General features: G+C 46.1%; 2 protein-coding genes across 18 annotated transcripts in view; one reads left to right on the top strand and one right to left on the bottom strand.

Annotated features, from left to right (window-relative positions):
* The window catches only part of GALNT6 (polypeptide N-acetylgalactosaminyltransferase 6), a 38,475-nt gene extending 31,864 nt beyond the window's left edge, over positions 1 to 6,611 (bottom strand). The window contains exon 1 of one of the 5 annotated variants that reach the window (XM_019960537.2): positions 6,478 to 6,611. The gene's annotated coding sequence lies outside the window, so the exon portion shown is untranslated. Of the gene's footprint in view, positions 1 to 345; positions 497 to 6,477 lie in introns of those variants that run through there. The other 4 variants (XM_019960533.2, XM_019960535.2, XM_019960534.2 and 1 more) reach the window with 4 other exon arrangements.
* Positions 6,612 to 6,695: 84 nt separating this feature from the next.
* The window catches only part of SLC4A8 (solute carrier family 4 member 8), a 112,304-nt gene continuing 95,151 nt past the window's right edge, over positions 6,696 to 23,848 (top strand). The window contains exons 1-6 of one of the 13 annotated variants that reach the window (XM_070789081.1): positions 6,696 to 7,108; positions 7,770 to 7,905; positions 8,299 to 9,718; positions 10,143 to 10,390; positions 11,248 to 11,299; positions 13,033 to 13,136. The gene's annotated coding sequence lies outside the window, so the exon portion shown is untranslated. Of the gene's footprint in view, positions 7,109 to 7,769; positions 7,906 to 8,298; positions 9,719 to 10,142; positions 13,137 to 23,848 lie in introns of all 13 variants that reach the window. The other 12 variants (XM_070789079.1, XM_070789073.1, XM_070789082.1 and 9 more) reach the window with 12 other exon arrangements.

Genomic DNA, 23,848 nt, shown 5'->3' with positions numbered 1-23,848 from the left:
TTCACATAGGTGAAAGGAATCACATTTTCAAATGTTGTTTTTTGTTAGTTTGTAGAATTCATACCTCTTAGGTGATTAAAGCGTAAAATATTCCTAAAGGGAATTCCCTGGTGGTCCAGTGGTTAGGACTCAGTGCTTTCACTGCTGTGGCCAGGGTTCAATCCCTGGTTGGAGAACAAAGATCCCACACAACAAAGCTTTCCTGAAACTTTTGAGATACCCTGTCACATATAAGAGGTACTAAGTTTTCTTGAAAAATGCCCCCCTTCCAACCTCTACCCATCCCCCATCCCCTCCCCTCTCCTCCCACCACCTTCCCCAGGCACGCCCTCCTCCAGTTCTCACCTAGGACCACAAATGCTTTGAAGATGCCACAAAAGTAGTTCCCAGGTAAAGTTTTGGCTTTAGTGAGAACCAGGGTCAGCTACCTGGAACACACCCTTGCTGGCCAGGTGGCCTATTTATAACAAAGTTTCTTTCTGTTTATCTAGGGAGCTGCTCACCTCCTAGAGACGTGGCAGCCAGGAAGTTAGCAGTGGCAACACCACCAACAGGGATGTTTGCTCAAGTTAGTCAGGCTATCGCTCAATTACAGGTTTCTTGAGAAGTGATGGCTGTCACCACGCTCACTAGGGGCAGGTGTGTGACGGAGCTAACACCACGGTGGGGAGCGGGCAGGTCCATTTCAAGCTACCGGTTGTGGGGAGGGGGGCCAAGAGGCTGTTTTGGACAAACGATTCTCCTTTTTTTCCTCCCAGGCAGCACTTTCTCAGTTATCAAAACCAACCCAACCTGCATTTCACTTCCTGTGTTCTCATGCTGTGAACAAAGTAGCAAATTATCTCCTCCAAACCCCTCCTTCCACCTCTGGCCTTTTTGATTACAGAATGCTGGTAGGTTTTCACTTTTCCCCATAATTACACCTTCAAAACACTTCAGCTTTCCCCCTCAACACTAGAGCTGCAGTAAGTGGCTTTATTTTCCCCCAAAGAGTCACTGAAAGTTATTTCAGTAGCAAGTCTATCAAGTTTTCTCCTGGGCTGATGTAGGTTCATCTTTTGTTTGCATAACATTTTAAGCTCTAGTTGTCCAAACACAGATTTTTTCTGTTGGAAAAAACCCAACTGAACTTGACTCACGCTGTGTACCTAGAATAGGCTTGGCCCATAGAAGGTTTCTTGATCTAGTCCAAGTTTGTCAAGTTACTGAAAAATAAAAATAATACGTGACCAAGCAGGAATTTCACCAGCTCACAGGTTTTCGTTACTAGAGGATCTCCAGGTCCCGCCAGGTCGGGCAGAGATATGTAACTGTTTCAAACTGAGCCTTGAGTGTCCTCAGAACCTAGGGATGAAGAAGAACACTAGGTGGGCAAGGGCTGGGATTCCCTAATTACTTAGGAACCCTGGTGACAATTAGGTTGGGTTTGAGAAAAAGCCGGGGTGGGGGGCAGGGGGAAAAAAAAGCTTGAACTGAGTCTTACCATCCATCACCTGGCAGGGGGAGAGGGATGGATGGGGGTGTTTAACAGAAGGGGTATTCCTGAAGGCTTGTGCTCATCTTCAGATTGAGGGGCAGGTGATGGGAGAGGACAGAACTGAAGCTTTCCCTTCTCTCTTCAGTGTACGGTGGGCTCCTGGCTGTAGGACTTCTACCCAGGGCCACTGGATACTCGACGTGCCACACCCTGAACTCAGGGTCTGTGGCCTGCCCCCTAAGCTGGCCAGCCTTCCCAATTTCCCCATTGCAGCCAGTAGCGTCAAAACCCTGGACACTACTCTTGCCCCTACTCTACTCCCAGTTATGGAGTTTCTAAATGGGTTTCAACGTCAGATTCACTCCATGCACGCTCCCGAGTCCTGCTGATTCATTCTCTGCCTCCTGGATCCTCCTCTTCCTCTGCCCTTTCAAAACCATTCTTTGAGACTGTGCTCTTATGACCCAGCATCTGGAGGATCAGCAGAACCTGCCTGCCAGCTTCCTCTGCCTCAGGCCTCTTTCTCGCTTTCACAATCTAGAAGGGCCATATTCATATTCCTTTCGCACCATTTGACTGTAGCAGAAACATGGCCTTGGCAGTCTTCTTCCTGTTTGCTCCTCACCCTCACTGGCTACCTTTTCCTCTTCAAAGCATTTTCCTTATGTTCTTGCTAAGCAGATCAAATAGCCAACATCCACTGGATCATCGAAAAAGCAAGAAAGCTCCAGAAAAACACCTACTTCTGCTTTATTGACTACACCAAAGCCTTTGACTGTGTGGATCACAACAAACTGTGGAAAATTCTTCAAGAGATGGGAATACCAGACCACCTGACCTGCCTCCTGAGAAATCTGTATGCAGGTCAAGAAGCAACAGTTAGAATGGGACATGGAACAACAGACTGGTTCCAAATTGGGAAAGGAGTACATCAATGTTGTATATTGTCACCCTGTTTATTTAACTTATATGCAGAGTACATCATGCAAAATGTCCGGGTGGATGAAGCACAAGCTGGAATCAAGATTTCTGGGAGAAATAACCTTTATATGTAGATGACACCACCCTCATGGCAGAAATTGAAGAAGAACTAAAGAGCCTTTTGATGAAAGTGAAAGGGGAGAGTGAAAAAGTTGGCTGAAAGCTCAACATTCAGAAAACTAAGATCATAGCACCTGGTCTCATCACTTCATGGCAAATAGATGGGGAAACAATGGAAACAGTGAGAAACTTTATTTTCTTGGGCTCCCAAATCACTGCAGATGGTGACTGCAGCCATGAAATCAAGACACTTGCTTCTTGGAAGAAAAGCTATGACCAACCTAGACCGCATATTAAAAAGCCAACAAAGGTCCATCTAGTCAAGGCTATGGTTTTTTTCCAGTGGTCATGTATGGATGTGAGAGTTGGACTGTGAAGAAAGCTGAGCGCTGAAGAATTGATGCTTTTGAACTGTGGTTTTGGAGAAGACTCTTGAGAGTCCCTTGGACTGCAAGGAGATCCAACCAGTCCATTCTGAAGGAGATCAGCTCTGGGATTTCTTTGGAAGGAATGATGCTAAAGCTGAAACTCCAATACTTTGGCCACCTCATGCGAAGAGTTGACTCATTGGAAAAGACTCTGATGCTGGGAGGGATTGGGGGCAGGAGGAGAAGGGGACAACAGAAGATGAGATGGCTGGATTGCATCACATCCATGACCTGATGGATGTGAGTCTGAGTGAACTCCAGGAGTTGGTGATGGACAGGAAGGCCTGGCGTGCTGTGATTCAGGGTTGCAAAGAGTTGGACACGACTGAACGACTGAACTGAACTGAACTGAGCACCAAAGAATTGATGCTTTTGAACTGTGGTGTTGGAGAAGACTCTTGAGAGTCTCTTGGACTGCAAGGAGATCCAACTAGTCCATCCTAAAGGAAATCAGTCCTAAATATTCATTGGAAGGACTGATGCTAAAGCTGAAACTCCAATACTTTGGCCACCTGATGCAAAGAATTGACTCACTGGAAAAGACCCTGATGCTGGGAAAGATTGAAGGCGAGAGGAGAAGGGGACAACAGGGGATAAGATGGTTGGATGGCATCACCAACATGAGTTGAGTAAGCTCAACTCATGAGTTGAGTTTGAGTAAGCTCGGGAAGTTGGTGATGGACAGGGAAGCCTGGTGTGCTGCAGTCCATGGGGTCGCAAAGAGTCGGACACGACTAAGTGACTGAACTGAACTGAAAGCAAATTATGTTTCTTTTCTCGAATTCTCACCTGAAACTCCCCTCCTCCAAGAAGCCTTCTCAGACTAAAGTGCATCTTACTGCCATTAGTATCGGGCATATTTGTTTCCAAGTTTCACGGCCCATGTTTCTTCACGTAGGACTTCCCCACTAGATTTTATGGGGGAGGGAGAATCAACAGGTCTAGACATTGGGCTGCCTAGGTTCCCTTTTCTTTCATCTCCTCAAATCTTTAAATCCTGGTCCCCAATCTTCTGCCTCTACTATCCTTTCCCCAACTAGTTCCCCTAACCTTCCTATTCCTGCAGCATCCGTCCATCCTGAGGTATCTGGTTGTTAATTCCACGCCCTGATCTGTCTGTTCTTTGTTTTCTTCTATCCGCAGCGCGGAGGGTGAGGATTGAGTTTCTTCCTTTCTTCAAATCTCTACCCAGGGCTGAGGACCAGGCTGCACAGGAGACTGGAGAATAACCTGACCTCCCAGGGCTCTCAGGTGCCACAAAAGAGTCTTGTAACAGTCCTTCTTCTCCCCAGACTGAGGCCATCCTTGTTCGCTGGGCAAGCCTTGTACACAGCACAATTACAGCTTTGAGCTCGACACAGAGACAGGCACTGCCCTGCACTTGACCTCTCATTCATTCAAGCCCTCACTCTCTTTCCATCAAATGAGAAAGGGTATGTTGGGCTTTCCCAGAGAGGGGCAGAGGGCTGTACGATGAGCCGAGTTCACCCAATCTTTGGCACAGCCACTGGGTGCCCCCAGGACAGAGAAACCCACTTTGGACCACAGCTTCACTTCTAGGGCTGGAGATGTCAGAACATGTCCATGAAGCCAGAAGAGGTTCAGGACAATACCAGAGCCTTTTTTTTTAATATCACTGCTTACCATACCAAAGCAAGACACAGTTGTCTTTTTCCATTTTACATATAAGGAAACTGAAGCCCACGGAGGTTTAGTAACCTGACCAAGGACACACAGCTATGAAATGGCAGAGGCAGAATTTGGTCCCAAGCCCACATCTCTCCAAAGCCCACTATCTTAACCATAGCACCATGCTGCCTTGTACTTGGCTGGTGCTTGGAGCTTTGACAAAGCATTTTCATATACACCTTCTCATTTGTTCCCCACCCAGGGAGTGTTTATGTGATTTGGCCAAGGTCAGACAGCTAATTTAGTGACAGAGCTGAACCAGCTCTCTGCCTCCATTATACCCACTGCCTTGGCCCTAGGGTTAGTTGTCCCTTTGATTCCTGATTTCTGTTCTAGGCAATGGCTATGTGGGCTAAGCCAAAGGTCGTATCTCCTGTTCAGGTTTCTCCTAGCTGAATTTGGGGCTGAGATGTTTCTGATCTCAGACAGTTTTTGACATGCCTCAGGGCTTCCCTTTTCAGGCCTGAGTTCTTCCATGTGGGTAGGAGTCAGCTGTTCTGCTAACTATAGGCAGTGATTACCAAGGATGAGGGCTTTCCAGGCAGCCCAGTATTCGTGGTTCCTCCAGCTCTAGATTACCTTCCCATTGACAAGCCTGCTCTGCTAACTGCTCTGGTGCCCCTGAAAGTTGTTTTGTTACCTCTGGGTGCCTAAAGTGAATGGTGCTGTTAAGGAACAGGAGGTCAGGAAGTACCTGCAATGATTCTGGCTTCTGCTGGATAACTTGAACTAAAGTAAATTTCAAACCCCTCACCTTAGCTTGCACTATTGATCACATGCATTTGCCTGTCTCATCCTTTTCACTCTTCCTGTAATGGGCAGAGACACAGCTCATTCACCGAGAGAATGGGGCGTGGGCAGTGTACACATATCTGGCAAAATGAGCACAAGCCCCAGGTTCTTTGGTGTGTCCAGAGTTGTTAACCTCCTGCAGTGTCTGCAAATTGCATTTGCAGGTCTGGCAGTGCACTGAGAGTGCAGTGTTAGAACCCTCCTTGTGAATGTTGCAATGGGGTGGTTGGCTAATAGAGGGGTCTGTTTTATGCTGTGCTGGCAAATTGACACCTCACCATCCCCATACATACAGACGAGCCCTATCCTAGCCTCTGCAGAGGTCAGTGTCTGGGATGACAGGCTCTGGGGGCAAGTAACAAACTATTTCTCCTTTCGGTTGGCCTGGGGTTTGGAACAAGTGACAGGAAATCAGGAAGTTGGTGACAGTCACAGTCATGACCCATCGGACTCCCTCCCAACAATACTGAGCACACAGTTCCTGCCCGTTACAGGCCCAAGTCTCCACAGGGAGGATGTCTGAGACCCTGCCCTCACCAGGGACATTTCTCTTGCCCGCTCACCCGTTCTGCTCAGAAGCCGCTCCGCCCGGGCAGGAGGGAACCTCTCTGAAAAGTTTTCTGCAGCTAAGCACAGCGGCTGGCCCAGCGCGGGGCGATGGGGGCACAGAAGGGATGCCAGGGCATGGGTGACGGGCAGAGGTTGCAGAGTCCTGGAGGCACTGAGGCTCGCACCTCTCCCACCCCGCCCCTCCAGGACCCAGAGACCCCAGCTTTTCTGTCAACCTTTAAGGAAGGCGCGAAGGTTTAGGGAGTCCTACCGTGGGAGGAGCTAGAGGCCACCACGACAGATGGCCCAGCCCGGCCCTGCCCCTTCGTGTCACTGTCGGGGGTGGCGAGGAAGAAAAGGAGGAGAAGATCGGCGGAGGCGGGAGGCGGATGGGGCACAAGGGATTGGGAGAAGCGAGCTCAACCGGCAGGAAGTCCCAGGAAGCAGGAGGGCTCTGGGTTCTAAGTCCAGAGAAGGCTCTAGACTGCTTCTGCCGCTTACCTGTGGTGTCCGGGCGGAGCCGCAGCCACGCGGCCGTGCAGCTCACCGGTTTCCCGACGGGACGTCCTGGAGGGCGGGGCCGGAGCGGGCCCTGCACGGCCGCTGGGGCGCGTCCTCCCCGCCCCTCCCCGGTCAGGTGCCGGGGGCCGAGCTCCCCAGCGTTGCTCGGCGCCGCGGAACGCCGGCTTGCTGCGGGGCTGCCCCGGGCCCAGGCACCCCGCCCCCGCCCCCGCCGCCGCAGCTGGGAGCCCGGCTGCTCCGGCTTCTCCAGATCTCAGCAAGTTCCGGGGGCCGGTCTCCGCGGCCAGGCTCTCGGCGTCGATAAAGATTGGAGGGTCCTGGCCACCACAAAGACGACAGGCGTGAGCCGCCGGCGTGTGCTTGGAACCGCAGCGTGCGGCGCGCGGGCTCAGTGGCCGTGTGGCCGCAGCGCTCAGAGTCTGGAGGAAGAGGCTCGGGAGCAGAGAAACGCCGCCGGACAGAGAGGCACCCCGGGGCTCCGTCCCAGGTTTGCTTCTCATCGGGAGGAGTGGTCTTGACCAAATGATTCCTCCCCTTCATCCAATAATAAGAGCAGGGAATTTGCTGTGTGCCACGAACAATGCCAAGGACTTAATGTGCCGGGTCTCAGGTAAACACTAGCCCCAGCAAATGACTACGATTATTGTCCGGAATATACACGGAAGGCGGCTGACCACACTGCTGGAGAGTGCGGCTCAAAGTAGACCAGCGGCTTCAGCATCATCTGATAAACTGTCAGAAATGTAGATTCTCGGGTCCCACCTCAGACCTAAATAATATGAAACTTGTGGGATGGGGCCCAGTAATTTGTATCTTTATAAGCCCTCCAGGTAATTCTGGTGCATTCTCAACTTTGAGAATCACTGAGTGAGTAGTGTCAGAGCTGGAATTAAAATCCAAATAAGTAAGTTCAGTTCCTAAACCCACGCTCTGACTCATTACCACCCCCACCCTCAGGCTGCTCACCGGGTTTCTGTGATATAATCTTTTGGGTCCTTGTCTCAGTAATACAGAAGGACCACTCCAAATAGCCGGTAATTTGGAAATGTTCTATGGCAGAAAATTCAACCACCAATTCTGTTTTTCTTTTGTCTTGATGTTTAAATGAGTTTGTATTTCTAAGTTCATAAGACCCCGGGGGCAGGGGTGTGGGTGGGTAGATCTGAGCAAGAAGGCACTTGTGACATGAACCAGGAAGAGCAGGGGAAGCCACTTGGGATTAACAGTTGGATGAGAGAAGTAACCTTGTTTTCTAATCTGGAACCCCACAGGAGAACTGAGCTATTCAGGAGGTCAGAGCTTCTCCAGTGATGGATTCTGGAGAGAGGAGGCCAGTGGAGCAGGAAGAAGACCTTGCCCCCCTACACTAGATCGGGATGGATGTTCCTAAAGGAGTAGAAAAGGGAGGTATGCACTCAGTCTTGGCCTGCTCACCTGTCTCCTCCCCTAATACCAACCAAGTGGCTGAGTAATTCCCCTGCCCTCAATTCCCTTCTTTTCACATTAGAGACTCTGGGGTTTAAAGGGACTTCCCAGGTGTCTCAGTGGTGAAGAATCCATCATCTCAATGCGGGAGACGTGGGTTCGATCCCTGGGTCAGGAAGATGCCCTGGAGGAGGAAATGACAACCCACTCCAACATTCTTGCTGGGATAATAACCCCATGGACAGAGGAGCCTGGCGGGCTACACTTCATGGGGTCACAATGACAGGACTGAGTATGCATACACGCTGGGGTTTAAATTTCTAAAGAGACTTTATATAGCATTTGCCTTGATCATCTGTTTTGTTTCCTTTACAGACCCTCAGGGTTCAGTCTAACCTCACTGCTTCAGCTGCAACCACTGTCACTTGCCAGATTCCACAGCTACCTTTCTCAGAATAAGGACATTTCCTGTTGAAGACTGTGGGATGCTGCCCCTCATTTCTCTCTTTCTGGATGCTCGACACTCCTGTGCGAGTCTGACAGGACCCAACCTGACCTGAGGGTGATGGGCTAGACTGGACTCACCGCCTCAATTCTTCCCCAGGACAGAGTCATGACCACTAACCCAATCCCAGAGTCCCTGAGAGGGTGCTGCCCAAGGAAGCAGCATCGGTCTGTGCTGTGTGCTCCACATTCCAGAAGCAAATTTCTCTTCCAGTTTTACTTTAGCTGACTCTGATTTTAAAACGTGACTTTGAGTCCTCAGAACAATGAGTTGCATAATTTGGAGGCATATGTAGTAGACCGGATGTGTGACCCCACCCCTAATGTGTCATGCCCTGACTGAGCTGTTCTCTTCTCACAGGAAGGTGAGCCACACAGGATGGTGACTGCATGGCAGGCCACTTTAAAATAGTTTCTGTAATTGAAAATGTTATAAAGCCACCTGGTTAAAAAGAAATTCAAGCACTAGAGAAAAGTAGACAGTGAAGATTCATTTCCGTCACCCCTCTCCAGAAATCATCTCTGCCTGCTCCTGACGGAAACGTCCCATCATTGAGCTCTTCTGCCAGACAGGCCTGGATTTCCCATGCCTCAACAAGCCCTGTGAATATCTTCTCTCTCTCTTTTTTTTTCCCTCAAATTCTTATTCTTTGGCCAATTTAGATTCTGTTTTGGGGTATTCTGAAGTTTCGCTTTTCACAGTGTGCTTCAGGGGGATCCCCCCAGCAAGGCAGGAAGCGTGGTGTGGTGCACATTGACAGGAAGCTGGCAGACAAGAACAGCTCTGGGAGGCTACTGACTTCAGCCTTGGCCCCTAGCACACGTGGTCTCTGGCAAGAGGACGCCCACTTCTGGGTGGGGCAGAATGAGGGAGACTTGCTCACAAGGAGGATGTGCTGCCGCCACCTGGGAGGGAAAGATTGTGGAGAAGCTGTCGGGGAAACTGCTAGGGAGGTCAGGAGGGAGGGCAGACTGTACCCCTCCCCCGCCCTCTGTAGGTACCCCCGTGGAAGGAACCTAACAGTCTCCTGAACTTCTGTCTCAGTTTCTGATCTGTAAGGATTAATGGTGCCTTAGAGGTGGCTGTGCAGGTGGAGTAGATAACTGACATGAAAATGGGATGGTTTGATTCTTCTGTTTACATCCATTTATCTCTTTTCTCTTCCTATTTCGCCTTCCTCTTTTTCATCTCATTCCCCTGGATCTGAAGAGAAACCACCAGCAATGGAGAAACAGACATAGAGAACAGACCTATGGACATGGAAGGAAGAGAGGAGGGAGAACGGGAGATGTATGGAGAGAGTAACAGAAATTTACAATATTGTGTGTAAAATAGATGCTGCTGCTGCTGCTAAGTAGCTTCAGTCGTGTCCGACTCTGTGCGACCCCATAGATGGCAGCCCACTAGGCTCCCCTGTCCCTGGGATTCTCCAGGCAAGACACTGGAGTGGGTTGCCATTTCCTTCTCCAGTGTAAAATAGATAGCCAATGGGAATTTTCTGTATGACTCAGGGAACTTAAACAGGGGCTCTGTGACAGGATGAAGGGTGAGATGGGGAGGGAGATGGGAGAAGGGTCTGGGAGGGAGGGGACATGGGTGTACTATGGCTGATTCTTATTGATGTATGATAGAAAGCCACAAAATTCTGTAAAGCAATTATCCTTCAATTAAAAAACTTATATATATATATAAAAGAATCCCCTTTCCAATGCAGGAGACCTGGGTTCCGTCCCTAGCTGGAGAACTAAGATACAACCTGTGGCAGACCAAGACCATGAGGGGCAACGAAAGATCCCAACTGTTGCAACTAAGACCTGACACAGCCAATGAATAAATAAATACTTTTAAAAAAAGCAAGAAATGTTTTAGGAACCCAAACAGAGCTGTTCCAAGTCCTGCCATAATCACTCATGCATGATAGTTCACTCCTCTGTGGGCTTCAACTTCCTCATCCCTAAAAAGGTACAGTATTAATTATGGTTGCATTGTTAGAATAAATAAGTAAAATGTTTAACCTAGTGCCCAGTGTACAGTAAGCACTCAATAAATGTTAGAAAGCAAAGAGGATCTAAAGAGCCTCTTGATGAACGTGAAAGAGGAGAGTGAAAAAGCTGGCTTAAAACTCAACACTCAAAAAACTAAGATCATGGTATCTGGCCCCATCACTCTCCTCTTTCACCCTCATTAAGAGGCTCTTTAGTTCCTCTTTACTTTCTGCCATTAAAGTGGTGTCATCTGAATATAGGAGGTTATTGATATTTCCCCTGGCAATTTTAATTCCAGCTTGTGAGTCATCCAGCCCAGCATTTTGCATGATGTACTCTACAAATAAATAAGCAAGGTGACAATATACAGCCTTGATGGACTCCTTTCCCAATTTTGAACCAGTCCATTGTTCCATGTCTGGTTCTAACTGTTGCTTCTTGAACTGCATACAGGTTTCTCAGGGGGCAGGTAAGGTGATCTGGTATTCCAATCTCTTTAAAAATTTTCCAAGTTTGTTGTGATCCACATAGTCAAAGGCTTTCATGTAGTAAATGAAGCAAGGTGGGGTCACTTACTGTTGAAGTCTAGCTTGAGGAATTTTGAGCATTACCTTGCTAGCGTGTGAAATGAGTTCAATTGTATGGTATTTGAACATTCTTTGGCATTGCCCTTCTTTGGGATTGTAATGAAAACTGACCTTTTCCAGTCCTATGGCCACTGCTGAGTTTTCCAAATTTGCTGGCATATTGAATGCAACATTTTAACAGCATCATCTTTCAGTACTTGAAGTAGCTCAGCTGGAATTCCATCACTTCCACTGGCTTTATTCCTAGTGATGCTTCCTAAGGCCCACTTGACTTCACACTCTAGGATGTCTGGCTCTAGGTAAGTGACTACACCATTATGGTTATCTGGGTCATTAAGATCTTTTTTGTACAGTTCTGTGTATTCTTGCCACCTCTTCTTAATCTCTTCTGCTTCTGTTAGGTCCTTATCATTTCTGTCCTTTATTGTGCCCATCTTTGTACGAATTGTTGCCTTGATGTCTCTAATTTTCTTGACGAGATCTCTAGTCTTTCCCATTCCATTGTTTTCCTGTTTCTTTGCATTGTTCACTTAAGAAGGCTTTATTATCTCTCCTTCCTGTTCTTTGGAACTTTGCATTCAAATAGGTATATCTTTTCCTTTCTTGTTTAGCTTTTGCTTCTCTTTTTTTCTCAGCTATTTGTAAGCCCTCTTCAGACAACCATTTTGCCTTCTTGCATTTCTTTTTCTTTGGCATGGTTTTGGTCACTGTCTCCTGTACCATGTTATGAACCTCCATCCATAGTTCTATCAGATCTAATTCCTTGAATCTATTTGTCACTTCCACTGTATAATCTCAAGGGATTTGATTTAGGTCATATCTAAATGGTCTAGAGGTTTCCTCTACTTTCTTCAATTTCAGTCTGAATTTTGCAACAAGGAGCTCATGATCTGAACCACGGTCAGGTCCCAGACTTGTTTTTGCTGACTGTATAGAGCTTCTCCATCTTTGGCTGCAAAGAATAGAATCAATCTGATTTTGGTGTTGACCATCTGGTGATGTCCATGTGTAGAGTCATCTCCTGTGTTGTTGGAAGAGGGTTTTGCTATGACCAATGCGTTCTCTTGGTATATATAATGTAGTATTTAAAACATCGAGGGACTTACCTGGTGGTGAAGTGGCTAAGACTCAGTCCTCCCAATGCATGGGGCCTGGGTTCGATCCCAGGTCAGGGAACTAGATCCCACATGCTGCAACTAAAGACTTCTTATTCCTCAACAAGGATGGAAGATCCCACGTGCTGCAACTGAGACCCAGTGCAGTCAAAATAAATAAATAAATAAAATTTTTTAAGTAAAAAAAGAATCAAAATTAATAAAAAAATATCTATGATGAACAAAATATGAACAATTTAAAATAAAGAGTAGTGCTTGGAGCCTGAGCCTGAGCCATGTTGGAGCCTGAGGTAAAAGAAAAAAATGTGCACACTCTATATCTATGTGGTTTTTTTTCTATTAATTTTTTTGCTTTTCCATTAGGCTTGTGAGATCTTAATCCCCTGACCAGGGATCAAACCTGGGTCCTTGGCAGTGAGAGCGCTGAGTCCTAACCACTGGGATGCTATGTAATTCCCTATCCACGCTTGTCTGTATTTTTAAAATGCTTATTTTTTTCTAGCACGTTAAATTAACGAAAAAATATTGAAAAGAATGAAAAGTATATTAAAACTCACAATATTATTTTAGTATTAAATATTTTCTTTATACCAACACAGAATTTGCTATGATTTTACTTCAGTTCAGTTCAGTCGCTCAGTCGTGTCCGACTCTTTGCGACCCCATGGACTGCAGCACGCCAGGCCTGCCTATCCATCACCAACTCCTGGCGCTTACTCAAACACGTGTCTATCGAGTCGGTGATGCTAATTTTACTTCAGCTTAAGATAATTAAAATGTATTTAAGATCATCACTTGACCAAGAGAAATTGTTAAACATGGCAGTCTCAACTGAAAATGAAACAAATGAAGAATTAGATTTGAAAAGTATCACTAAAGAGTGTCCTTGCATTAAAGCCAATTCCCTTTCTCCTCAGGCTCCACTATGGCTCAGCATGGCGCTGCTCTGGGCTCTGGACAAAGAACCTGAAGAGAATAGAAGAGGAAACAAGAAAAAGGAGGCAGTTAGAAGAGCGAGAGGGTGTGTAATGTTTATTTATTGTTTTTCTAATTCCCAAATATCCTATTTATAAAAAGCACAGAAAATCACAAGAAAATAAACTACCCATTATTTGACACCTAGAGATAACTGCTGTTATTCACTTGGTATAATATGTTCTATTTTTTTCTATGTAAATATAATCATACACATTAGTTAGTTCAGTTCAGTCGCTCAGTCGTGTCCGACTCTTTGCGACCCCACGAACCCCAGCACCCCAGGCCTCCCTGTCCATCGCCAACTCCCGGAGTCCATCCAAACCCATGTCCATTGAGTCGGTGATGCCATCTAACCATCTCATCCTCTGTTGTCCCCTTATCCTCCTGCCCTCAATCTTTCCCAGCATCAGGGTCTTTTCAAATGAGTCGGCTCTTTGCATCAGGTGGCAAAAGTACTGGAGTTTCAGCTTCAGCATCAGACCTTCCAATGAGCACCCAGGACTGATCTCCTTTAGGATGGACTGGTTGGATCTCCTTGCAGTCCAAGGGACCCTCAAGAGTCTTCTCCAACACCACAGTTTAAAAGCATCAATTCTTCGGCGCTCAGCTTTCTTCACAGTCCAACTCTCACATCCATACATGACCACTGGAAAAACCATAGCCTTGACTAGATGGACCTTTGTTGGCAAAGTAATGTCTCTGCTTTTGAATATGCTATCTAGGTTGGTCATAACTTTCCTTCCAAGGAGTAAGTGTCTTTTAATTTCATGGCTGCGGTCACCATCTGCAGTGATTTTGGAGTCCAAAAAAATAAAGTCTGACACTGTTTCCATTGTTTCCCCATCTATTTCCCATGAAGTGATGGGACCAGATGCCATGATCTCCGTTTTCTGAATGTTGAGCTTTAAGCCCACTTTTTCAGTCTCCTCTTTCACTTTCATCAAGAGGCTTTTTAGTTCCTCTTCACTTTCTGCGACAAGGGTGGTGTCATCTGCATATCTGCGGTTATTGATGTTTCTCCTGGCAGTCTTGATTCCAGCTCGTGCTTCTTCCAGCCCAGCGTTTCTCATGATGTACTCTGCATAGAAGTTAAATAAGCAGGGTGACAATATACAGCCTTGACATACTCCTTTTCCTATTTGGAACCAGTCTGTTGTTCCATGTCCAGTTCTAACTGCTGCTTCCTGACCTGCATACAGATTTCTCAAGAGGCAGGTCAGGTGGTCTGGTATGCGCATCTCTTTGAGAATTTTCCACAGTTTATTGTGATCCACACAGTCAAAGGCTTTGGCCTAGTCAATAAAGCAGAAATAGATGTTTTTCTGGAAGTCTCTTGCTTTTTTGATGATCCAGCGGATGTTGGCAATTTGATCTCTAGTTCCTCTGCCTTTTCTAAAACCAGCTTGAACACTGGAAGTTCATGGTTCACGTATTGCTGAAGCCTGGCTTGGAGAATTTTAAGCATTACTTTACTAGCGTGTGAGATGAGTGCAATTATTTGGTAGTTTGAGCATTCTTTGGCATTGCTTTTCTTTGGGATTGGAATGAAAACTGACCTTTTCCAGTCCTGTGGCCACTGCTGTTTTCCAATTTTGCTGGCATATTGAGTGCAGCACTTTCACAGCATCATCTTTCAGGATTTGAAATAGCTCCACTGGAATTCCATCACCTCCACTAGCTTTGTTCGTAGTGATGCTTTCTAAGGCCCACTTGACTTCACATTCCAGGATGTCTGGCTCTAGGTGAGTGATCACACCATTGTGATTATCTTGGTCATGAAGATCTTTTTTGTACAGTTCTTCTGTGTATTCTTGCCACCTCTTCTTAATATCTTCTGCTTCTGTTAGATGAATACCATTTCTGTCCTTTATTGAGCCCATCTTTTCATGAAATGTTCCCTTGGTATCTCTAATTTTCTTGAAGAGATCTCTAGTCTTTCCCATTCTGTTGTTTTCCTCTATTTCTTTGCAGTGATCACTGAGGGAGGCTTTCTTATCGCTCCTTGCTATTCTCTGGAACTCTGAATTCAAATGGGTATATCTTTCCTTTTCTACTTTGCTTTTCGTTTCCCATCTTTTCACAGCTATTTGTAAGGCCTCCTCAGACAGCCATTTTGCTTTTTTGCATTTCTTTTCCATGGGGATGGTCTTGATTCCTATCTCCTGTACAATGTCACGAACCTCAGTCCATAGTTCATCAGGCACTCTATCAGATCTAGTCCCTTAAATCTATTTCTCACTTCCACTGTATAGTCATAAGGGATTTCAGCTTCAGCATCAGTCCTTCCAGTGAATATTCAGGACTGATTTCCTTTAGGATGGACTGGTTTGATCTCGTTGCAGTCTAAAGGACTCTCAAGAGCACCTCTAAAGGACTCTTCAGCACCACAGTTCAAAAGCATCAATTCTTCAGTGCTCAGCTTTCTTTATGGTCCAACTCTCAAATCCATAAATGACTACTGGAAAAACCATAGCTTTGACTATATGGACCTTTGTTGGCAAATAATGTCTCTTCTCTTTAGTACACTGCCTAGGTTTGTCATAGGTTTTCTTTCAAGGAGCAAGCATCTTTTAATTTCATGTGTGCATTTGAGATGTCACTAACATATTCTCTTGCTGTTTAGTCGCTTAGTCATGTCCGACTCTGTGCAACCCCATGGACTGTAGCCCACCAGGCTCCTTTGTCCGTGGGATTTCCCTGGCAACAATACTGGAGTGGGTTGCCATTTCCTTCTCCAGGGGATCCCCTTGAAGGAGGGATCAAACTTGCATCTCCTGCATTGGCAGATGGATTCTTTACCACTGAGCCACCACTGGGAAAACATCTTCTATAGTGATGTTCAGTTAAATGACTTTAATGAAAGCAGATGACCCTCCACGATGTAAGTGGGCTGCATTCAGTCACTCGCAGACCTTAACAGCACAGCCCGAGGTTTCCCTGGAACAATCAGTTCTGCCTCAAGACTGCAGCATCGAAGTTCCGCCTGAGTTTGTGGCCTCCTGGCCTGCCCTACACATTTCAGACATGCGGGCCTTCACAGTTGTGTGAGCCAGTTCTTTAAAATGAATCTCTCTGTGCATGTCTGGTTCTGTTTCTCTAGAGAACCCTGACTAGTCCAGTAGCCATGTATGAGATAAGACTGTGGACATGGGACAAGCACTCAAGGTGGAGACTTGATAAGAAAATACAGCTCATCACAAGTTTAGGCGCAGCTTGTCTAGCCCCCTTTGCTGCAGAAAACGCTGGCCTCTTTATCCTTCGTGAAGACAGGTATAATGTATCACAGGAAGCAGCCCCCTTTCTCTAGGAAGGAGTAGGAATCTCCTTATTGCTGTCTTCTGGAGTGGGGGCTGTCAGTGCTCTCCCCATTTTCATATGTGAGCAGTTTATAAACATAGCAGATCCCCAGATCACAGTGACCCCCGGGTCTGATCACTTTGCCATGACTTTCTACGATTCTCTCCATTTGTTCAGGTCCTTGTTTTATAGTCCTCAGAAAAGTTTTCTGATTTTCTCCCTCTCCTTCCCTCCAATCTGCACAGTTCTTATTAAAACTGTTCCTTGGTATTATTATTATTATTTTGGTTAATGTAAATATTATCTATTCTAAGTCACTCTTGGTCCATTTTTTCTTTTTCCTTTTCTTTTTGGCCATGCTGTATGGCTTTTGGGATCTTAGTTCCCTGACCAGGGATTGAACCCAGGCCCCAGCAATGAAATTGTTGGGTCCTAACCATTGGACCACAGGGAACTCCTCCATTTTTCTGTAACTGAAGCCTCCTTATGTTATACAATGAATAATGTTTCTTCCCCTGGGAAACACAAGGGGTTGTCACACTATGACTAAGGACACTTCTACTTAAATCACACATGATTTTCTTCTCAAAAGCACTAGAGATGCCCCAAATCTTTGTGTACCTTTTGCAAAAGAGAAATTTAGTAATTGTGGAGAATAGAACATCTAAATGCTTGCAAGATTTTGCTATGAGAACTCTTTCTGCCACACATTATATCTTATTATTTAATAATTCTTTTTCTTAAAATAGAAAGAGGGGCTTCCCTGGTGGTCCAGTGATTAAGAATCTGCCTTGCAATACAGGTGACATGGATTCAATACCTAGTCCAGGGAAGACCCCACATGTGGCAGAGTAAACCCATGCGCCACAACTACTGAAGCTTACACATCTGGAGCCTGTGCTCTGAGATGAGAAGCTGCTGCAACAGGAAACCTGCACACTGCAGTTAGAGAGTAGCCCCCGCTCACCACAGCTAGAGAAAAGGCTGTGTGCAGAACGAAGGCCCAGCACAGCCAAAAGTAAAATAACATATAAACAAATAAAGAAAGAGATATGCTCACTGAACCTTCTGAAACTGAAGTAATTAGATCTCAACCTGAAAAGAATATAGCAATAAACTCTCCACCAGAGCAAATTTTCCCCCAGTTCAGTCGCCCAGTTGTGTCTAGCTCTTTGCAATCCCATGGACTGCAGCACACCAGGCTTCCCTGTCCATCACCAACTCTCAGAGCTTGCTCAGACTCATGTCCATCGAGTCAGTGATGCCATCCATCTCATCTTCTGTCATCCCCTTCTCCTCCTGCCTTCAATCTTTCCCAGCATCAGGGTCTTTTCCAATAAGTCAGTTCTTTGCATTAGGTGGCCAGAGTATTGGAGTTTCAGCTTCAGCATCAGTCCTTCCAATGAATATTCAGGACTGATTTCCTTTAGGATGGACTGGTTGGATCTCCTGGCAGTCCAAGGGACTCTCAAGAGTCTTCTCCAACACCACACTTCAAAAGCATCAATTCTTCTGTGCTCAGCTTTCTTTATAGTCCAACTATCACAACCATACATGACTACTGGAAAAACCGTAGCTTTGACTAGATGGACCTTTGTTGGCAAAGTAATGTCTCTGCTTTTTAATATGCTGTCAGAACATGTTAAAGCTATGACTGGTCATAGCTTTCTTCCAAAGAGCTAGCGTCTTTTAATTTCATGGCTGCAGTCACCATCTGCAGTGATTTTGGAGCCCAAGAAAATAAAGTCTCTCACTGTTTCCATTGTTTCTTCATCTGTTATTTATCCCTAAAAAAACAGAGGCGGTTCCTGTCTTCTAAGACATTTGAAGAAATAGTAGATGTCATTAGAAAGAATTGAAATCTATCAGATAGCAGTGGAATATTGTTTAATATTGTTTCATTTAGAAAGTAAAGGAGAAGTGATAGAATAACTCAATGTATTTCTTAATGTTCTGATTTTTTTAATGTCCTCTTAGTGTCCTGAAGTTTTTGCCTCACTGCTTCTTAAGTCACAGGGAAACTTTTTTATTTTCTGTAGGTAACATGCATATTACCTATTGGCACAATGATCAAAAGGTCACAAGTATAGTCAGTTCAGTTCAGTCTCTCAGTCGTGTCCAACTCTTTGAAACCCCATGAATCACAGCACACCAGGCCCCCCTGTCCATCACCAGCTCCTGGAGTTCATTCAGACTCATGTCCATTGAGTCAGTGATGCCATCCAGCCATCTCATCCTCTGTTGTCCCTTTTTCCTCCTGCCCCCAATCCCTCCCAGCATCAGAGTCTTCTCCAATGAGTCAACTCTTCGCATGAGGTGGCCAAGGTACTGGAGTTTCAGCTTTAGCATCATTCCTTCCAAAGAAATCCCAGGGCTGATCTCCTTCAGAATGGACTGGTTGGATCTCCTTGCAGTCCAAGGGACTCTCGAGTCTTCTCCAACACCACAGTTCAAAAGCATCAATTCTTCAGCACTCAGCTTTCTTCACAGTCCAACTCTCACATCCATACATGACCACAGGAAAAACCATAGCCTTGACCAGACGGACCTTTGTTGGTAAAGTAATGTCTCTGCTTTTGAATATGCTATCTAGGTTGGTCATAACTTTCCTTCCAAGGAGTAAGCGTCTTTTAATTTCATGGCTACAATCACCATCTGCAGTGATGTTGGAGCCCCCAAAAATAAAGTCAGCCACTGTTTCCACTGTTTCCCCATCTATTTCCAATGAAGTGATGGGACCGGATGCCGTGATCTGCGTTTTCTGAATGTTGAACTTTAAGCCAACTTTTTCACTCTCCACTTTCACTTTCATCAAGAGGCTTTTTAGTTCCTCTTTACTTTCTGCCATAAGGGTGGTGTCATCTGCATATCTGAGGTGATTGATATTTCTCCCGGCAATCTTGATTCCAGCTTGTATTTCTTCCAGTCCAGCATCTCTCATGATGTACTTTGCATATAAGTTAAATAAGCAGGGTGACAATATACAGCCTTGACGTACTCCTTTTCCTATTTGGAACCAGTCTGTTGTTCCATGTCCAGTTCTAACTGCTGCTTCCTGACCTGCATACAGATTTCTCAAGAGGCAGGTCAGGTGGTCTGGTATTCCCATCTCTTTGAGAATTTTCCACAGTTTATTGTGATCCACACAATCAAAGGCTTTGGCATAGTCAATAAAGCAGAAATAGATGTTTTTCTGGAACTCTCTTGCTTTTTCCATGATCCAGTGGATGTTGGCAATTTGATCTCTGGTTCCTCTGCCTTTTCTAAAACCAACTTGAACATCAGGAAGTTCAGGTTTGTGTATTGCTGAAGCCTGGCTTGGAGAATTTTGAGCATTACTTTACTAGCATGTGAGATGAGTGCAATTGTGTGGTAGTTTGAGCATTCTTTGGCATTGCCTTTCTTTGGGATTGGAATGAAAACTGACCTTTTCCAGTCCTGTGGCCACTGCTGAGTTTTCCAAATATGCTGGCATATTGAGTGCAGCACTTTCACAGCATCATCTTTCAGGATTTGAAAAAGCTCAACTAGTATAGTAAACTACTCCTATTCCTGGTCACCTAGTCTTCCTCCCAGGAAACTCTTACTGGTTTCTTTTGATTCTTTTTAGAAACATAGGGCAGAGAAGGAGTCATCCTGATTTTAGCAAGTACCATAAATAGTAATTTTTCATTATATTATGAAGAGGTTAAAGTTATTTTAAAAGCAATCAACTTATTGAGCTTTCTCTGTGGTTCTGATAGATTTCCAGTGGTCTCTCTTGGGTTTTCTAGGTAGATAGAATATCAACAGCATAGGATTTTTGCAAAGTGAAAAGAGTTTTGGAGTGAGACCTGGGATTGAATCTTGGCTTTGTCTGATTGAATCAATCAAACAACTCAGTTGCTCAGTCATGTCCGACTCTTTGAGTCCCCATGAACCGCAGCACGCCAGGCCTCCCTGTCCATCACCAACTCCCGGAGTAGCCTTTAAAAAATGTTGGCACTCTGCAGTGGCAGCCCATAAGTACAGAGGGGGCCTTTCCTCCAGGTGCGGTTGGCAGAATGGGCAGAGGCCACACCCTGCCAAGTGCTGCTCCTCTGCCCTCTCCTGGGTTTGTTTTACCTGAATCTGCAGATACATCCGGAGGGCTTTGATCTCAGGCATTTCTAAACACTCAGCCATCAGGAGAGACTGAAGGGGAAGTCCTAAACTAATACAATCATCTTTTCTTTCTCCCTGAATGGAATGTGTGTTATATTTGCTGAGGGCAGATTAAAATAGATTTTACTGTTGAAATCATGGATTTATAGTTCTTTAAAGAGTTGCTGATTATCAGCAAAGTCTACAACCCCACCCCACCTGCAACATAACAGTGGGAAAAAAACAGTCCAGCGCGGTGGGAATGTGTAAATGTTTTCTCACACATGGGACCTACTGCCAGATAGGAAGATGGTGGTATTTGGTGAGGAGTGATACTAAGAAACACCTATAGTTAGTGAGGAAAAAACCCACATTCTTACTTAATCATAGAATTTTATAAGTTTGAAGGGATGCCCCAGAACATCTCTGATTCCTTTTTGTACTCCATGGAAAAGATGAATGGGGATGTAGCTTATCTAGTTTATTGGACCTTCGAGGAGCCTGAATGCACTCCTTTACATCTGACACCACCAGGAAAAGACAGGCCCGAGTGTGTGCCTTGATTGAAGTGCATCCTCCAGACTGCAGGAAGGTGGGACCGCATTCTATTGTCCTAACAAGGGTGAGCTCAAACTTTGAAAGGATATTGGCTCTGCTTATTAATTATCAGCTTTCCAGGTGACTTGGTGGTGAAGACTCTGCCTGATAATGTAGGAGACTCTGGAGATGTAATAGAGTCTGGGTCGGGAAGATGCCCTCGAGGAGAAAATGGCAACTCACTCCGGTATTCTTGCCTGGGGAGTCCTATGGACGGAGGAACCTGGCAGGCTCCGTAGATGGACATGACTGAGCAGATGATCATACACACACACACGTTCATTTTCAAGACTTAAAATATTCTGGGGTTCAGCTGTTACAGGAGGTTTATGGAAAACTGTTCCAGGCTTGCTGAACTACCGAGTGACTTAGCAGGTACAAACAAGGATGCCTCAAGAATAGAAAGAGGAGAAGCCCCACTGGAGCACCCTAGACACACTTTTAGAACCCTGATGGGCTCTGTAGAGTGTTATCCTGCCCTGGCTTCAGTACCCTGAGGAGGGTACTGAATTTGAAGGCTATAGTGGTCAGGGTATTTGACCTCCTGGCATTTTTCATCCCTTGGCCATTAGTTTAAGTTCAATATGGTGATTTCCTTGCCAGTGATGGGCAAAGAAAGGTGTTTTCTGGGAGCCTCCAAGACAGCTTTCATTCCTTTGAAAGAATAAGACACCCCCTGAAAAGCTTAAGAACAAAGCACACAGTGGCAGGGCCGACCAGAATTTGGACGACAGAACCTGGGCCACCACTGACACTGTTGAGCTAGAGCTTATATTGCTCACAGGGTCCTTCCCATCCTGGAATCTGTTATGTGAGACAGCTTAGTGGACTGTTCTGGAGCCAAGGGCAAAGTATGGGGAACCTGTCCAAAGGGACCCATACCTCCTCTTAATGGCATTTTTGCTTTGAGTGTAGAAAAAGTAGAATTTTCTTCAGAACCTGGAAAGCAACAGTGAAAACAATCCTACCTGGGGAGTCAGAGAACGTCAGAGCCAATCTGATCCTCATCTTTTAACTCCCATGGTTGAGAAATTCATGTCTGAATGGGAGCCTTAGCCTGCTGCCCCCGTGAGCAGCTCCTCTGAGACCTCACAGAGGATCAAAACCCTGGAGCTGGGACTCATGCACTTCTTGCCTTTGGGACCAGAGAGTAGGAGCCCAGGGAATGTTCTGGACATCTCATCCGTTCTTCACATGGTTACCCCACAGCCAGACGCTGTGAGGAAGGCACGTTTCAGCCTATGGTCTGGGAGGCCCTGATAGAACTCCCCATAATCAAAGAGGCTTGAAGAGTAACGGCAGAGGGTCCTTCAGTTGGCTGCTGGTCTGTAATCATGGGCAAACTGTTCAACCTTGGTTTTCTCTCCCTCTCTTCTTTTTCTGGCCATTACATACTGCTTGTGGGATCTTAGTTTCCCAACCAGGGATTGAACCCGTGCCCCTTGCAGTGGAAGCACTGGACTGCCAGGGAAGTCCCTCAGTTTTCTTGTTTGGAAAGGAAGATATTGGAGTGGGTATTGTTGTGGAGTTTGATGAGATAATGTATGTTAATCATTCGTACTCAGAATATAATATTAATAAATGACTTTCCTGATGGGCTTCTCGGGGGGCGCTAGAGGTAAAGAACCTGCCTGCCAGTACAGGAGATGTAAGAAACCCAGGTTCCATCCCTGGGTTGGGAAGCTCCCCTGGAGGAGGGCATGGCAACCCATTCCAGTCTTCTTGCCTGGAGAATCCCATGGACAGAAGAGCCTGGCGGGCTACAGTTCATGGCGGGGTTGCAAAGAGTCAGACACGGCTGAAGCAACTTAACACACACACACAAATGGCTTTAACTCCCCTGGAAGCTGTGCTGAGTCATTTTCAGCCTTTGGGCAGGAGCCTCACCGCTAGTTGGTGGGCTTGGGGGACTGGTGTTTGGTCTGGGTTTCAAGGCTCGGCAAGAATGACTCGTTGGCTTCTGCTCAAATTTCTTTCATTTTGGTTTGGTCCCTGAGCAGCTGAAAGCAGCGCAAGGGATAGAAACGAGAAAAGGACACATTCAGATGGCTGGTTGCTGCTCCCGTGTCTTCCGGTGTTAGTTCCCAGCATTGGGTGATGTTGGCAGCTGTGGGGAGAAGGAAGTGTGCTGGCAAGGAGGACTGCGGAATTGCAGGTTGGCTGCCTCTAACTCCAGCTGCGTCACACCCAGAAACAATAAAATACTACGTAAGACAGTCTTTCTGTTACTCAAGCCAGGTGTCCTGGGTCTAAAGTCCAAGCCTTGAAATTCTCCCTGGATAAGCCTTGGGGCAATGTGTCTCCCCTTATCTGTCCAGGAGCTGCAGGCAGGCAGTTGTGTGTGTTAGTCGCTTCAGTCGCGTCTCTTTGTGACCCCATGGACTGTAGTCCACCAGGCTCCTCTATCCATGGGATTCTCCAGGCAAGAATACTGGAGTGGGTTGCTATTTCCTTTTCCAAGTGATCTTCCCAAACCAGGGGTCGAACCCGGGTCTCCTGTATTGCAGGCAGATTCTTTACCGTCTAAGCGGGCGGTTGTTAGCCTGTAAAGAGCCTGATGAGTTGTGAGCAGGCCCCCCTTCCTCGGGGTAGATGCAGACCTGTGTCAGGGCACGACTTGGCAAGCTAAGGTTGATCAGGGCACAAGTTGCACGGCCACCCGGGCAGCCATGGAGCTCCTGCCTCTGTCCAGAGCCTGCCTCAGTGATCGCTCCTAGAGGCGGGTGTAGGGACTTCACT

Source organism: Bos indicus, chromosome 5, assembly GCF_029378745.1.
Source record: "Bos indicus isolate NIAB-ARS_2022 breed Sahiwal x Tharparkar chromosome 5, NIAB-ARS_B.indTharparkar_mat_pri_1.0, whole genome shotgun sequence".
NCBI lineage: Eukaryota > Metazoa > Chordata > Mammalia > Artiodactyla > Bovidae > Bos > Bos indicus.
This window is presented reverse-complemented; position numbering and strand designations above follow the sequence as displayed.